The sequence below is a fragment of the Cydia pomonella genome, chromosome 15 (genome assembly GCF_033807575.1).
Source record: "Cydia pomonella isolate Wapato2018A chromosome 15, ilCydPomo1, whole genome shotgun sequence".
Taxonomy (NCBI): domain Eukaryota; kingdom Metazoa; phylum Arthropoda; class Insecta; order Lepidoptera; family Tortricidae; genus Cydia; species Cydia pomonella.
Genome location: NC_084717.1, coordinates 12,333,674 through 12,351,591, shown reverse-complemented (window position 1 = coordinate 12,351,591; position 17,918 = coordinate 12,333,674). Strand labels below are relative to the sequence as shown.

The 17,918-nt window shown below is 34.6% G+C and overlaps 1 long non-coding RNA gene across 1 annotated transcript in view; it reads right to left on the bottom strand.

Annotated features, from left to right (window-relative positions):
• The window catches only part of LOC133525842 (uncharacterized), a 62,823-nt gene extending 47,231 nt beyond the window's left edge, over positions 1-15,592 (bottom strand). Inside the window, exon 1 of the long non-coding RNA XR_009800640.1 lies at positions 14,752-15,592. This is a non-coding gene — a long non-coding RNA (uncharacterized LOC133525842). The remainder of the gene's footprint in view (positions 1-14,751) is intronic.
• Positions 15,593-17,918: the final 2,326 nt, after the last annotated feature.

Sequence of the window (17,918 nt, the reverse complement as noted above, 5' to 3'; positions counted from 1 at the left end):
GAAGTAATCGCTCTGAGAGATAAATAATTTGTGCCCCCCCCCCCCCCCCCCCCCGCCTCTAACTTTTGAACCAAAAAAATCAATCGTAAAACAAAAGCTTAATAAATATTTTCAATAAAAACTATAGCGAACCTGATCGGTCCAGCCATTTTTTGAGTTATTGCAAAAGGTCTCTTCTTAGTTAAAAGACCCATTCTAACAGAATGGAAACTACGGAACCTTACATTGAACATGGCCCGATATGCTCTTGGCCGATTTATTCTATCTTCGTCATCAGCTTCGTCTAGCTCAATGATAAAGTGTTTATGTAATTAATATATAATTAATAAACATATAGACGGATAAAATAAATAAATATTAACGGACATTCTGACACAAATCGGCTAAGCCTCTCAGTAAGCTCAGAAGGCTTGTATTTTGAGACAGACCACGATAGACAACGATATATATATGATATATAGATACATAGAAAAAAACCGCATTATTTAGGAACATATATGTCCATCACACTAATGGCTAAAATAAAATATTGTAATAGTCCCATCCCTCCATTGTCCTAAACAGCAATAGAATTTAAAAAACAAAAGCCTACTCCACATCATCGAAGAAGCGCGGAGGAGTGAAATTGTGAAAACGGCAATGACCAGACGGAACTGTACGCATCAAAATTCCGCGCATAGAGCACTACTTTTCAGGCCTTATGTACGTTTATTGCGGCGTAGTTTCACGGACAGCTTGGGTAATTAAAAGACTGGTAAATGGGAAAATGCACCATAAAACCACTTTTTCACTAATATTGCATAGTTATCGAAGCTGGTGCGGGCATCATCGAGCGAATTCGCTCAAGGCTGCGGTGATCGGTTAGGTATTTGTTATTTTCATGCTTCGTCCGAGCATAGTCATGAGCATGAGCATGACCATTTAACTTTGGCCATTGTAGTACAGTTTTAGTAGTAAACCGCAGTAGGAAATACGATTTCTACAATTTTATTTTTCCACGTTATATTCGACTACAGATCTAGGTGACCAAATATACATCATGCTCTTGAGGAAGTAACGATTTTCTCAGGGTTAGATACTCAATAGTTTCTACTTCTAGTCATTAACTCACTGCCTCATGTCTAATATCTAATAGGAATTCAATGGCATAAAACATGTTACATATTCTAATTAGATTTTATAAGGACCTATTGGACTCGTATTAACGTGTAGTATAATTCAAGGCGTTAAGTTTGTTTATCCTTTTTTCAACAGTGGAATAAAGTTTAAATAAATAAATACTTTATTTCTTTATATACTCATTCACTTTGTTACGAAATTCTAATAATGAGATAAAATTGGGAATGCTAATTTTCTGACGCAAAAGCAAAGGACTCTGTATAGACGTATGAATTAATAAATTATGCTTAGGTAAAGTCGGGAGACAAAGAACATAACTTAATAGGTACCATAAGTGTGCACAAATGACACAGCAACCAGTATTTGACATACCTACTCAACTTCCCCAAACCCAGACTCCAAAGAACTCAACCAAAAAACAATTACACGGGCTCCTGTCGCCCTAGAATTATGAGTCGAAGGATGACCAAGCAGAATGCAGACCGCCCAAATTCCAGCGGGGGGTGGGGGGTGTACGGAATGCAATCGTGGCTTTAGTCAGGAATAAACGCGTGTTTGCAGTTGCATTTGCGTTTTCAATTTGCGGGGAGTATAATTACTTTTAAGTAGTGCACTTGGATAACTTTAAAATTTGGTTATTTTAATATCGTACTGAAATATCTTTTAAATTAAAATGCTTTATTTTTTGCAACTAACTTACTTCTTTAATGCTAAACTGAGGCGTTTCATACTGTCACCAGACTATAAGATGCTTCTTTCTAGTTTAGTAGATATGTAGGATTTTTTAAATTACCTAATTTGAAGCGCTGGTGGCCTAGCTGTAAGATCGTGTGACTTGAGCGAATGAGTTTTTCGGAGCTTGTATACCAAATATAATTTGATATTTACCAGTCGCTTTTCGGTGAAGGAAAACATCGTGAGGACACCGGACTCATCCCAATAAGGTCTAGTTCTGGGTTAGAAAGTCAGATGGCACTCGCTTTCGTAAAAACTAGTGCCTACGCCGATTCTAGGGTTTAGTTGCCAAGCGGACCCCAGGTTTCCCATGAGCCGTGGCAAAAAATGCCGGGACAAGACGAGGAAGATGATGATGATTAATTACCTAATTTGCGAAGTTAGCTCAATGCAAAAGGTGGCATAATTGGTATTATGAAACCACTGACAAGTTAAGGTTAGTTTGGAAAAAGATACAAAACACATGTAGAAATATTTTCGTTATTAATAATTATAATGAAATATTACTAACTACCATACGCACAATTTCAAAAAACTGTTCTTTGCTAATAATGCTTTTCCCTTATTGGATTGAATACGAGGCAATCATGAAAAATTACAATAAATACTACAATGTTGCCGAAAAATAACTAAAATCTGTAAAAAAATCATAGCTTAATAAACAACAGCTATCTCAGTCCGCAATCACACGTGGGTACGTATTAATCATGCGACAGCGGCGCTCGTTAATCTCTCCCCCTCTCGCCCCCGCAATCTGAACGAGACGGGCTTTTTGTTAATTAATCCAAACTTGTGTAGTATGGACTATGTGCGAAGTGGGTGTGACAGTTTCTTGAAGATTATACCTAATGTAAGAGATTTTTTGTAGCAAAGGATTAAGAAATAGTTTGATTGCGATAATATTAATCTGGAGCGTATATTTTGTCATTAAAAATGATCTCTAAACTAATACATTTACTGAAGAATTTAATTCTGAAAAAAATTTAGAAATTTATACCTATAAAATGTATTTTTCTATCGAAAAAATCATGATTCATATTTTTTATATTCTAATTTATGAATTTTGATTTGTAATATTATTTTCTTCCATGATTACCTAGTTATTTTCATCATATTTTTTGCGTTCCTCGTATTTCAGAACCTACTTACAAAATACATAATAACATAATAATTACACAATATACTCCATATTGTGTAATACCTAATTATATCAGGTACCGGTCATTCATTTCATTTTACCGTAGCGGTGAGCAGCGACTTTCTGAAAGAGTTTACCATAAAATCTCGTCAGAATCGATGTTTACAAATATTATCTCTCCGAATAAAATAACCTTGTTAAACACAACATAATCTCAACTCGGACGTAAACGATTACGAATCATAGCCATTCATCATGGAAATAAAAGTATGTATGTACATCAACCCTTCCGCACATTAATCATCCGCGCGGGTCATTTATTGTACAAATATGTAATTTGTATAAATATACAGAGCGGTGTTGATGTGTTTATTTGGTGTTGTTATTTTATAGTACATATTACTAAATCCATTTTTTGGGCAATTGATAAGTAAAGGTCTAGTCATGTTACTAAAGGTCAGATTTAACAAATCAACACGTTAACGTAAATGAAACGAACTATATCGTTGCTGACTTTAATGTGACGTTCTGTGTCAACTGAAATATAGCAATCAAGCAAAGTAAGTAGAGCAATCTATGTGTATAAAAATTGTCCATCAAAAAACCTTAAATAGGTAGCGCCAGGACACATCGCGAACAAATCTATGACTTTGATAAAAAAAAAACACTGACCGCGCAGTTCACTCCGTCAATAACGTCAAGTTCGTGTCAGGTCCTAGTGCAACCCTAGCGCCACCGGAGAGATTTCGAGCTATTATTTAGAGCTGTCACCTTTAGCCACAGTTCTCCCATAAGAGATTGTTCTCCTTACCTCTACCCTCCATAAACTACAGATTTAGCATTAGCATTTGGTTGCGGCGTTCTTGTTGTGGCCGCTGTCTGTCAATATGCTTGAGTGACGTTCGCCGCTGCGTTACTACCGCGATGATGACGTTCATTCCGTCACTAATTTCATAGATCGTGTCATTCACGAAAACGCGGGACTCTACTCGAATTGTCATGTCATTAAATGTTAGATTTGACTAATCTGAAAGTCATCGTGGACATGAACTATATCAAGGAAAATAAAAATTTATAAATGTGTGGTGTTACCAGATTTCGGGTTTGTCCTCAGAAGTCAAGAAGATGAAGGTGTTATTAAAATAAGACATTATCATACCTAATGAAAGATATCAAAATCTACAACAGTCCAGTGTCTTCATGTCAAAAGTATTCCCTATTCTTTTGTTCCACACTCAAACAAGCATGTCAATAACACCGCCATGTTATGAGACAATGACGTCACCTAATGTCCGTTCATTAACGATCTTCCCTCTCCCTCGAGCCTATTGTGCTGACCCTCACGGGGTGGCATTGCGTAATATACATTATTTCTATTTTTACTCGTATGTATGTGACGCCTACTTCGCGCTCACTGTTTTCGGACATAGATGTAAAAAGCTGAACCTTTTGCTGCAATATATAAGCAGATATAGTGAAAAGATAAAAGTTCCACTATTCATTTGTGTTTTTTTCCGTAGTAGTAAAATTATGAAAAAACCAATGATCATGAGGAAAAAAGAACATCAATATTATTTAAGGAAAAAAAAAAAAAAACCGACTAAAAATAATAAAATGAAATATAACCTCTTTACATATATGCGCTAGCAACTGATTGAAATCGGCACCAAGGCTCAATTCCCATCATCAAAACTGGATTTCATAAAATTGGGCCTAACTTGGAACTTATACTAAATAAAAAAATACAGTCGAATTGATAACGTCCTCCTTTTTATTAAGTTGGTTAAAAATATTTTTTTTGCAAAACAACAAATGTATTACGAGTGGAATTCACTTCCTGCAAATCTATTCCCAGTCCACCATAACCTGGATATTTTAAAAATCGCGAGTGAATACAGACATCATTTAGGTAAGCATGTTCCATCCTAGTTGGCACTTACCATCAGGTGTGATTGGTCCAATGCTTACCTTTCTCCAATAAAAAAAAATGTAGATTATACACTGCATCAGCTTTCAACTCGAACAAACCAAATTAACTGTGATCTGTAAATTCCTAATGCATATAAATGAATAAATATTATGGGACACTCTTGAACAAATCGACCTAACCCCAGAGTAAACTCAATAAGGTAAGGTATAAGGTTTATATCGTGTGTTGGGTATACTACTGGTATATAATCATTGTTATATAATAATAAATTAATTAATATGTACTTAAATTGACGGAACTAATAATGATCTATATTAAAACAAATTTACGCCTACTTAAATTATGTAAACGCTGGACTTTAACAATCTGACTTATATTAATGTAATGTAAACTTGAACTTAAATTAAAAGGCTTTTTTATTACATTTGGTTTTTAAGAACACGTGCGTTACTTTTCTCTGCATTTTGTCTATACGAGCTTACACGCGCATACGCGTAAGGTAAATTATACTGCTAGTCTCAAACGGCCCTAAATACCGTTACCGTTATTGTATGTACCGTTAACATTTTGTAAGCACGTAGGTAGAGGGATCAACTTTTTGACTAATTACATAAGCAAAAAAGCGGCCAAGTGCGAGTCGGACTCGCGCATGAAGGGTTCCGTACCATTTAAGACGTATTAAAAAAAAATCTACTTGCTAGATCTTGTTCAACATTTTACCACTTTGGACACACATTTTACCACTTTGGGACTGTCTCTCGCGCAAACTATTCAGTTTAGAAAAAAATGATGTTAGAAACCTAAATATCATTTTTGAAGACCTATCCATAGATACCCCACACGTATGGGTTTGATGAAATTTTTTTTTTTTTTAATTTTTATGACGTATTAAAAAAAAACTACTTACTAGATCTCGTTCGAACCAATTTTCGGTGGAAGTTTGCATGGCAATGTATATCATATATTTTTTTTAGATTTTTCATTCTGTTATTTTAGAAGTTACAGGGGGGGGGACACACATTTTTTCACTTTGGAAGTGTCTCTCGCGCAAACTATTCAGTTTAGAAAAAAATGATATTAGAAACCTAAATATCATTTTTGAAGACCTATCCATAGATACCCCACACGTATGGGTTTGATGAAAAAAATTTTTTTTTTAAATTTTTATGACGTATTAAAAAAAAACTACTTACTAGATCTCGTTCGAACCAATTTTCGGTGGAAGTTTGCATGGCAATGTATATCATATATTTTTTTTAGATTTTTCATTCTGTTATTTTAGAAGTTACGGGGGGGGGGACACACTTTTTACCACTTTGGAAGTGTCTCTCGCGCAAACTTTTCAGTTTAGAAAAAAATGATATTAGAAACCTCAATATCATTTTTAAAGACCTATCCATAGATACTCCACACGTATGAGTTTGATGAAAAAAGATTTTTTGAGTTTCAGTTCTAAGTATGGGGAACCCCCAAAATTTATTGTTTTTTTTCTATTTTTGTGTGAACATCATAATGCGGTTCATAGAATACATCTACTTACCAAGTTTGAACAGTATAGCTTTTATAGTTTCGGAAAAAAGTGGCTGTGACAGAATCGGACAGACAGACGGACATGACGAATCTATAAGGGTTCCGTTTTTTGCCATTTGGCTACGGAACCCTAAAAAGGACAGTTTAGTATATATGTAAAATATTACAATGTAATATTGAATTACTTTAGGGAATTTCGCAGCAGACTAGATAACTTGAAAGTGAGCAGATCGCTTACACGCGAGAGAGCAGGAATAATGAGATACCAACTACTTACTCGCTACAAAGAAAATTTATTGAGACGAGAAAAAATGCGGCAGGACACAGTAACAGCTCGTTATATACCTACTCGCAGCTGCAGCGACTTTGTCTGCGTGAAATGTTTATGATGATTGTTAATAGCTATACTGTGTCCTTCCCCGGACCTCAAGCTATCTCCATACCTAATTTCATCTAAATCGGTTTAGTGGTTTAAGCGTGAAGAGGTAACAAAGAGACAGAAAGAGTTACTTTCGCATTTACAATATTATTAGGGATTTATTAGTTAGTGTAACTTAAAGATGTAATAATTGAGATAAGTAGACATATACGTATAAAATACTTTACATACAGCTTATATTGCACAATTATATTGAATGAACGAATATTGAAACACAAACACCTCACCACCACAGGAGTGTGAGTGTGAACACCTGGTGACTGCTTACCATCAGGCGGGCCGTATGCTTGTTTGCCAACGTCGTGGTATAAAAAAAATTGAATGGTACTGAATGGCAGAATAATAATTTAAGAGGGAAATCTTTTTGACGTTTTTGATGTGAAGGTTCGATTTTAATGCTGGTTGATGCTTAAAATATTATTATTTTACCTTATTTCCTCGCATGTTTGGAGAAAAGCACTAAGGTCACTGTGGGCAAGACCGTCTACAAGGCAAGTCCGTCAACACATTATAACTCTTGAATTAGAAAGCGTTTGCCGCTTTGGCGTCGAGTTTATAAGTCAGTTTTTCGCGCTAGTTCCCTCACTCTAAAACAGATGGCGCTGTGACAACGAACTTCAGAGCAATCCGCGTAAACAAGTCATTACGTGTATGGAACTCGAAGTGATAGTGCGACAGTCTTTGCAAATAAAATTGTTAAAAATAGTTTGTGACAAGATTTTGCACCAGAACTCGACTACGTAAGTAATAAAAGACCCGGCAATCTTTATTATGTGTTTAAATTATAAGATATTGGCTTAGTTTTGTAATTATACGTTCCATCATTCATCACATTAAAATTTTGCTAAGTTGGAAAGTCCGTCTACTATGCACAAGGCAAGTCCGTCATATGCCGGACTTTCCTTGAATCAGAGGTTACCAACTGTTAAATGGCTTCAATATTATTTATTACGATTTTATAAGGTTACTACAGATACGCATCTTTACGACATTGCGCATGATGTTTGTGTTTTGTATTTATTAACAATTTTAATCTCGAAACTAGTAAAGAAATGTGTTCTTTATCCTCAGCACTATGTAACCGAAAATACAAATAAGAAAATACCTATTAAGTAAATAAATGAATAAATATTGGCCGCAAGCTAAGCATAGCTTAGCTTTTACTATTGATGCTAGGCGACGACATATAGAAACTCATATAGATAAATATATAAAAAACAAACATGACTGAAGGAACAAATATCTGTGTAGATTATACAAGCAAATGCCCCTCCCGGGATTCGAACCCATGACCATCGCCTTCATATGTTATATTATTATACCTATGACACATATTATTACCCTTTTTACTCCTCTTGAATTTTAGAATACGGTTGTACAGTCATATTTTCTTGATAGTTCCGAAGATTAAAATCACTGCAGCCATACGAGTCCATACTTAATTTTTATTTCGGAACATTTATTGTACTTATCGTGAATTAGGCGATTTGCCTACACCGTGATACAAGGTTACGCGCCACGCCAACGCTGTACCGCGCGTGCCACGCCGCTATGTGACGTGGGTTCTTCGCCTTACTTATCTTGAAAATTTACGTATGTAGGGTACCTACTTGTGTTATGGAGTTTGATTTGCCAATCACTATTTGATTTAAACTTGCTACTACTATGAGCTTATTTATGTAACCCTCTTTGATCTCCGTAAATTTAAAACAACGAGTAAATTTAAAATGACTATTGGTATTTTATTTGAGAAGAAAAAAAATAAGTACGTATAATTATTTTCCAAAAAAGGTTTACCACCCCATTTACGTAGTATATGCCGGACTTACCTTTTAATAAGAAAAAATGTGTTTATTTCGAATCTAAACCCTATATTAACAAGTTTAGAGTACACTTTTCATTGTCTGGTTTCATTCTTTGTAAGGATTCTAATACGAACACATAAGCACCCATAGTATGGCTGATAACGTTACTAGACGGACTTACCTTAAACTACACGGGAAGTCCGTCTACTCGCCGAATTTTTAAAAATACTATTGTTTTTGCTTAATTAATGATTAAAATGATCTGTCACTATAGCTTAATTATTATATATGAAATTCTTCATCGTATGTGATTACAAGCGGTCACGTAAGTGAATAATTAACGGAGCTAGAATACTCCAATGTAAAAAATAAATAAAGTATGCCGGTCTTGCCCACAGTCACCTTATATATGCCTCGGAAAATCATCAATTCGTGGATTCGTCTTCTTTGACGACTCCGCTTCGAGTAGTTCGACAAAATCGAAACTCATCCACGAATTGCCCTTTCCAGGCCTCTGCAATAATGTAATATGTATATTATATTATAACAATATTAAAAAAAAATTGTAGATTGTAAATTGTAATTACTATTCTTGCTCGAAAATTATTAACCCTTTATCACATACGAAGCAATATACGGCAGATATGATATTCAACTCTACTGACATCTACTAAAGTTCAGAACAAACATTTTTTTTATTACATGCAGTAAAGGTAAACTTACTACTGGTAGATAAATACACATAAATCATAAAGATAAATATACATATTTGAAGTTTACTTACTTAACAAGAAAAACTAGAAACAAGAAAATTTCTATTGTAATTTTTAGTAAGAAAAGAAGAAACTTGAATTTTTTTAACATTATACAATAACACACATATTATCACCTGCTACACTGCTTACGCTGCTAAAGTAATTAATATTCATGGGTATAGGTACCTATATTTTAATTACGGCACTCAAAAGTTATCTCATTGATAACGTTCTGTTACAATGGTTTATAAATAGGGCATTAAATTCTTGGTCTCTTTGTTCAGTGCATTGTCGACTGAAGCTATTAAGAACTGTAAGATTACAAGCTTTAATACTCAAATATTTAGTTCCATGTAGTTGGTAGGTAGGTTAAAGTACTTATGTAGCTACCTATTTAATGTTTTATTCACGTGAGTAGGTATACCGTGTTATAAACCCACTCTTTCACTCAATTTTAAGTCGTTGGTTGTTTAAACTTAGGCCATGATATCCAGTGTTGAATAACAAAAAATGTTAAAACTTTGAAATAAAATTTAATGAAGTACATAATTAATGTACATAGGCAATAAAAAATAATAAATATAAAATAAATTTCCATAGCATAGGAATATCATAAGCAATAACCAATAACAATCCTATTTTTAACAAACCTACCTAATAGTAAGATGTTAGTATGACTCGCGACAATTTAAATTGAATTATTTAGGCAGTTTATTCACCGATTCGAGATGTATTGTACCTATATGTTGCAGTAAAACCCATCTTTTGTGAAAATGCGAAAGTTTTTACCAATTATTCAAAATTACTTTCTGACTCACCGAGAGGCCGTATGGAAAACTAGTTTTAACCAGCGAAAATGCGTTTTTACTGAGGCGATACAGAAATCTGGTTTTAACTAGGGAGAACGCGTTTTCACTAAAAACCGGTTTTTAAGATCAAATATATAGCACCAAATAACACCAAAGAAATTAATACTGATAATTCACTCAAGCAAACGAACCCTACAAATAAATAACGGGTCGGGAATAGTGTTGGTTAAGACTGAAGTCCTTTGAGTCCTCTACTTTAAGACTCAAGTCAGTTTTCCAGACTCTAGTCACTAAGCAGAAACTTGAGTTCTTACTGAGACCCGAGTCTTTTGTAAAGACTTGAGTCTTTTATAGAGAAATGTAGTTCTTATGTGACAAAAGTTTTCTAACACATTGTAAATAAATGAAATGAAAATTGTTTCCATACGAAATTCATGGGTATGTACTTACACATTATGAAATAACGACTATTTTTCTTGGTGATAATTTAGATAAAACATATTTAAAAAAAGATGTAGTCTTTATCCGAAGGCGAGAGTCATTTTAAGTTGTTTTTATTTAAGAGACAATAAAGGATTCGACTCGAGGCTTAAAAGACTCGAAGGTTTTTTAAGCGCAGTGTCGCATAAAAACGTCTCAAGTTCTTTAAATTAAGACTCGAGAGACTCGAGCTCCTACCAACACTACTCGGTAAGAGAGTTAAAGAAGGCGTATACTCATTACCGGCTGACGATCTAACGACATTTCAGTACGTATTCGACATTATAAATATTTAATTGAGTTTTCTTTCAATTATTTGAGGGGAATGCCGAAAACGAATTTAGATGTGTGGAAGAAAAACGGTACAATAGCTAGGTATTATAGTAATCATATCAGTCGTTAAATAGTTGCCTTTTCTAACTTTTTAGTAGTTGAAAAAACCCAAACAGAAACAATATGTATATAGGTACAGTCAGCATCAATAGTAGTGGGTGAAACCACGTGTCAGAAGAATCTGCCACCCTGGAATACTTTTCCAAATAGGGATATATTTCTACAGTTCGCATTCCAAAATATTTGTGACAGACTAATTGGTCTACATATAGATACATATCCCTTTTTGTTAAGCTATCTACTACTACCTAATAGCGAATAGGAAGTCGCAACTTGTAACCACTCATATATATACCAAGTAATCTTATACATAGGATTCCTGAAACCCTAAAATATATCAATTCCTGAGCAAGATCTGTGATGCCAGCAACTAAACTATCAGCCCGATTCGAAGAATGAGATACGATAACGATAAGTTCTGGTTTAGATAAGTTCTCATTTAGATATCGTTTGTATGTCGTATACACGTGACAGAAACAGCTCGATTCGGGCCACTAATGTCACTTTGACGTTAGAAATATCCTACGTAGATCTTATTGGGATCACGGTGGCATCGAAATAAACGTCAATTTTGACATGTCGTTCAGTTATCGATCTTTTAAAGATGTTAAGCGTGTCTTAATCATTCTTCAAATCGGGCCGTATCAGTATTTGCCCAAATAATCGTTTTGCATCTCTTTTAGGGTTCTGTAGTCCACTAGGAAACCTTGTCAATAGTTTGTCCGTATGTCTGTCCGTCTACGGCTTTGTTCCGTGATCGTTTTTTTTTTTTTACTTTAACCCAATGGTATGGGGTATCTTTGAATGGGTCTTCAAAAGGAATACGGGTCTCCAACAACCATTTTATTTGATAAAATAATATATTTTTGAAATAATCGCTCTGAAAGAAAAAAAAATGTTTTTATTGTTTTGTCAACAGAACAGACCTTTTTCTCAAGTGTGTTTGACTAGACCAGTTACTAAAAGTTAAGCACAACTTGAAGGTCTGGCCGATGCACGCTTCCCGTGAAGCCATATTCCTAAGAGCACATTCATCACGTCTATATTGACGAACATCATCTGTACACACATCAATCGTGATCAATCTGCGCGCCACCGGGCGGATATGGCCCGCCGCGCCGCCCGCCCATTTTAACTGCAGCTAAACGAATCAGACCCGGAAATAAGTCTAGGCTGGCTCGGCCAGGCTTACAGGAATTGTATTTACAACCTTATTTGATATTCAGTAAATAAGATTGTACGTAAATGCAACACGAAAACTTTTTTCAAGTTTACTGATTAAAATTTGCACCATTTTATCCGTATTAAGTCAATTATATAACAAGTATACAAACTGTAAGTAACAAAGGCACATTTTATTTTTCGTAGTTACAGTAGTGAAACTCAACTATAGATTTTTCATACTTGCAGGACTTGCCAGGACCCAGCCATAAAAATTAACTAATTGGATCCGTTTTACTAGTTTTGTACAAACAACATACAGTTATAATCTAAATAATTTAATATCACATTATGTACAGTAAAACTTTAATTTTAGCCTTGCGTTGCTGTAAAAAAAAAAATATGACTCGTATTTCTTTTTCGCAAAGAACTCACCACCGTTTCAAATAAGTTTTGAGTTTCTTATTGGTGATGGTGATTTCTTAGATATTTAAATGAATCCATCAGAAAATCACCGTATTTAATCATTTTATGGTAATATTTTAAAAATACATCAGTTATCGCGGACGGCTACTCATCCACTGCTAGTGCTAGAAAATAAAGACCTACGCTCTCCGAAACATGTCGCATGGGTGACTAAAATATGTGACTTAAACCGTATAATTAGCTTAGTGTTAGTATGACTCACGACAGCTTAAATTCGATTTTTCTCAATTTTCAAGCTTAAGAATCGTATTAAGCTGTTTTATTTTTATTTTGTCTGCTGAAGTAAAAACCATCATTAAAATCTAACACGAAAAATTGCTTAAATATCTAACACGATTTTAATATTCGGGCCGTTAGGGCTGGTGACATATTTATGTAAGTATAAGTGCTTTGCCGTGTTATATAAGATGCTAACAAATTAAAGCCTAACCAGTAGTAATAGATGATCACGCGCCATATTGCGGAATTTCATTGGAACTAGATTTTTCATACTAAACTGAACTGAGTAACAGCGCCCTCTTGACAATGAGTATGTATTTCTGGTCGGGCTTTAGATATCAATATTTTACAGCTGGAGCTCCGCTCCTGGAGTATGTTTAAGTATGAAACATCATAATGTTTCATAATTTTTTTTTTTACTAATTTGGAAAACAAGTTTGCTATACGTAAAAACAGAACCTCTTTTACCTAACTCTTAACTGGCCACTTCACATTGTTAAATCAAATGCCTCGTTGATTATAACATTTAAGACAACAGCCGCCACAGTCTCCTGGCCGTCGTGGCAGGGAGATGGGACAGTGCATTAATTAGGCACTGGACCTCCCAACATCTTAGTTTAGGTACTAACATAGTAATATAAGTATAATTGTAACTAACAAAATAAATGATTTTTATTTTATTTTATTTTTATATTTATTTAATTAATTGTTGACATAACAGAAACTGTTGAACAGGTTAAAACATCTTGTCAGTTAAATGCACATGATGATTATTTTTAGATAGATTAATCATTTTTTTGTTCGGTAAATGAAAAATAAATGATATGAAAAATTAGCCACCATAATTATTATTAAAGGTGATTGCACCGTATTCGCAATGTAAATAAATAGATATATCAGTTACAACTCCAAATCCTTAGATAGATGTCCGCATTAAGTAGAAGTTCACCCCAGAAGTCCGCTCTCACTTTCAGTAAAGTTGCTTGCATTTTTCACTCCCCGTCCCGCTAACTTTCACTTGGCAAACTTTAAGATAAAGCTTTCAGAGCTTTCGCAATATTTAAAAGTCGGCAAGTATCTGTGTTTATAAACAAGATGACAATACTTTCTCTGAAAAATCAGTGCTTTATTTTCGATTAGTATGTATTTAAAGACTAATACTTAGTAAAATACTTGGCATTGGCTCCGCACACGCTTTCCAAATGTCTGGAACACCATTGTTCCGTAATATGGGTAAAGAAATAAATACCTACTTGTGTACACTTACGAAATATGCATTATAATAAGCGATGCAATATTTAATTGAAATAATTTTATTGTACAAATATAAAAATAAACAAATTAATATAAAAATGTACTTGCTTAAGTTGTACGTAAATAGTCTTGAGTTATGCGACCCTTGGAATAAATAGCTTGCTAGCGCCCTCTGTGGCAGCAAGCGCCAACAGAAGTTCGTGGGGTGCAAACTTAGAAAGTGCTACTCGCCACGAGGCGGCGCTGTATCAACGCTCACCATTCTTATTAGACTTGCGTAATCAGATGATGTTAGTGAACGACGCCAACTTTAAAAACAACAAATATTCTTATAGGATATTATTCCAATAAGTTGTAGGGAGCCGATAGAATAGTCTAAGAATGTATCTTAGCTTCCAAAGTTTCCCGGAAACGTTACTTTGCTTTTAGAGTGAAGTAAAAAGTTTTGTAAAAATAATTGTAAAGTTGTTTGAGCGGGGTTTTCGAGAGGAAATGTACCTATTTGTGGCTGAGCGGGGTAAGCGGCCGGACCCGCTTTACGCTGTCACGGTTCGAGGTCCGACATTGCCGGCAGTTCAGTCATAAGCGGCAGCGGAAACCTCACCCGGAGTGATTTCTATAATGTTGCCATGGCACGTTCCTTGCGTCCCTGCTGTGTTTTTTATTTGTATTTTCTTTTGCAGTTTTGAGTTCCTGCAACAAAAATATATTAAGGTTAATGAAATGCTGACGAGTGTTTTTTATGAGAGACAGAAATGAGTACTAGAAATGTGCAAAATATTTTGGTCATAACTGCACTAGTGAACGAAGACAGATAAGTGCAATAGGCAAAAAGATTGAACCTTCTATTAAAATTTAAAAAACAATTTTAAGTTTTGTCCATAGTTATATGGACCTATTTTTAAACATCGATCTTTTTCTATAGCTCTTAAGTCCGTCAGTCCATCCGTACGGTGTAACATTTTAGTCAAAGATATTAGGGTGCTTAGCCAACGTGCCATCGTTAACGCTCCGTAGCGTTGTGTAGTCATCTCTCTCTATCACTCTTTCATATTATTGCGATAGTGACCGTTGCGTTTCGTTCGCTACGAAGCGTTAACAAATAGCACCTTGGCCACATTCCCAGTACTGGTATGATCGTTGTTATTTGTCTGCGTGACAGCCTTAGACAGCATATATATATTTTTAATTTAGTTCTTTTATTTAAAAAGTGACACTTATTTTATCACACGGGTAAAGCCATCCATAATACGCCTGCTGATATAGAAACAGAGATTTATGAAAACGAAAATTAATGATGATGAAACAGATACGATAGGTTATTGTTTTTTTTTTACTCTTACTTACTTCTACTTACTTCTCTTACTTTAATAATTCGGTAAGTTAATTCGTTCAAACACCAAACATTTATTCAGCAAATAGGCCACAGGGGCACTTTTACATGTAATTTTTTTACAAACAATAAAAATAACAAAATACAATTACAAATATGGAATCAATGAAATATTAGATACTTATTAGAGATGTCTAAATGTCGAATTACACAAAAAAAACTATGTTAAAAAAATACAACCTACAAATACTAAAATTCTTTAGAGATGTAAAAGTCTATAAGTGTCAGAGATAAAATGTAATCTAAAAAAACACGATCATTAAATTATTCTTAGAGATGTAAAAGTTCTCCAAGACTTGAATTAATATAAAATAACAAATAATTAAACTAAAGAATAAATCATTAAAAGACAAGAAATTAAATCAGACAGACAAAATCCGAATGAAGTGTCTCGCGTTAATGCCACTCAAAATTAAAGTTACATACTTATAAGATAACATGAAGCCCGTGTAAGCTTAAAATCTTACTTTAAAAATGTACCACTTAATTCAAATACGCACTAGCCCAATGTTTTCAAATTGTCGTTTTACTTTTTCTACAAAATAGCGCTTCAATATAAACAGAAAAACATTTACGGAAAGATAAAGCATGAGTTTAAAATTATAGTTAGGTCGGTTCGAAAATACTTATACCTATACCTCGTTAATACGCTACAAGTTCCCAACTTGCAAGTACCCCAAAGGCGAGTAACACACGCGGGGATATTTCTTCGTGTCGGGGCTAGCTATGTAAACAGTGTCACTGTCAGGGCAGAAAAACGAAGCAATTTCCAGCGTGTCGATGGGAGAATCAACTTTTTAGCGTCACTCGTTGCCATAGTTACGATTAGTTGTCCAGGGGACAAAAGTTCATTGAAATACTGATTTTATGGTACTTAAATGTATTAAACTTGCGTTTTTGTGGTCGTTATAACCAATGTCCATAATGGGCCCCCTACTAAGCATGTTAATAGAACGGCATACGACGTCTCTTCAAACAAACTGTGCCACTGTTGTCCCTTGGACAACGGGACAGGATAACAAAACAAAAAAAGTTGATTCACCCCGATACAAATGGTCACGTTTTGCATTGACAGCGGTTTGAGGGTTTTGCGGGCTGCAGGAAGTGTGCAGGGTATACTTTTTTAAAAATAGATTTTCACCTTCCATGTGAATACCTACTACTACGTCAAACATTTGCTATAGATACGATATGGATTAGATATGTCAGTGTCAATAGTGACATTTCTTCAAACAAAAACGTCACTTTCGACGCTGACATATCCAATCCATATCCTATCTTTACGATTTTTTGACGTATCTAAAGTTCGAATCAGGCCGATACTTTTGCGCAAATATATCAAATTGAACCAAAACAGTAATCGTGTTATTCTAATAACAAGGCAGATTTGGATGCTTTTCTTATTTCAGCTGTAATAATTAATTAATAATATTAATTTGTTCATAATTATGACAACATTATTATCCCTTGATACTCTTCGTAAGGATTGATTTATTCTTAAGTCAACTATACGTCATAAAAAAGATACTTATTACTAATAATACACAAATATAAATGACAATCAATCATTTAAGAAGGCTTTAAATAATTAGTATTATGAAAATAGGCATTATATGATTTATTCTGTATTTACAGTACTATACTGATTAAAACTTTCATAATTCTTACTCATTATTATTTACTACGACGGGACTAAATTGCGTAAAATTAAGTTTTTAATTTACCTCCGACGTTTCGAGGACGGCGTTGTCCCCGTGGTCTCGGAGAAGACTAGCTAAAGTTGACATCAACATCTTAGCCACGCGAGTTTTTGAACAACCCACACTTGGTCTTGTTTATCAACTTGAACATTTTGCGCACTAGGGAACATCGTGAGTGTTATGTGTCGACCCGGTGACATCCTCAGTTGATGTCAACTTTAGCCAGTCTTCTTCGAGACCACGGGGACAATGCTATCCTCGAAACGTCGGAGGTAAATTTTAAACTTAATTGTTCGCGATGAAGTCCTGTTTATTTTTTATTATTTTTGCAATAGATTATTGGCCTGTGCCTACTAATAGTCGAGTTCATGCCATTATTAAAAAGTTTTTAAACGGTAAAGATAGAAGATGCTTTATTATCTTATTAAGTCGTTCATAGATTTCAGTGGTGGCAGCATGGTCCCATTTTCATCGCTTGTCACTATGCCCGTCACTTTCGCACTTACATACTTGTTAGAACGTGACGGGTATGGTGAGAAATGATAAAGAGCAGACTATCTTAGCCCTACAGG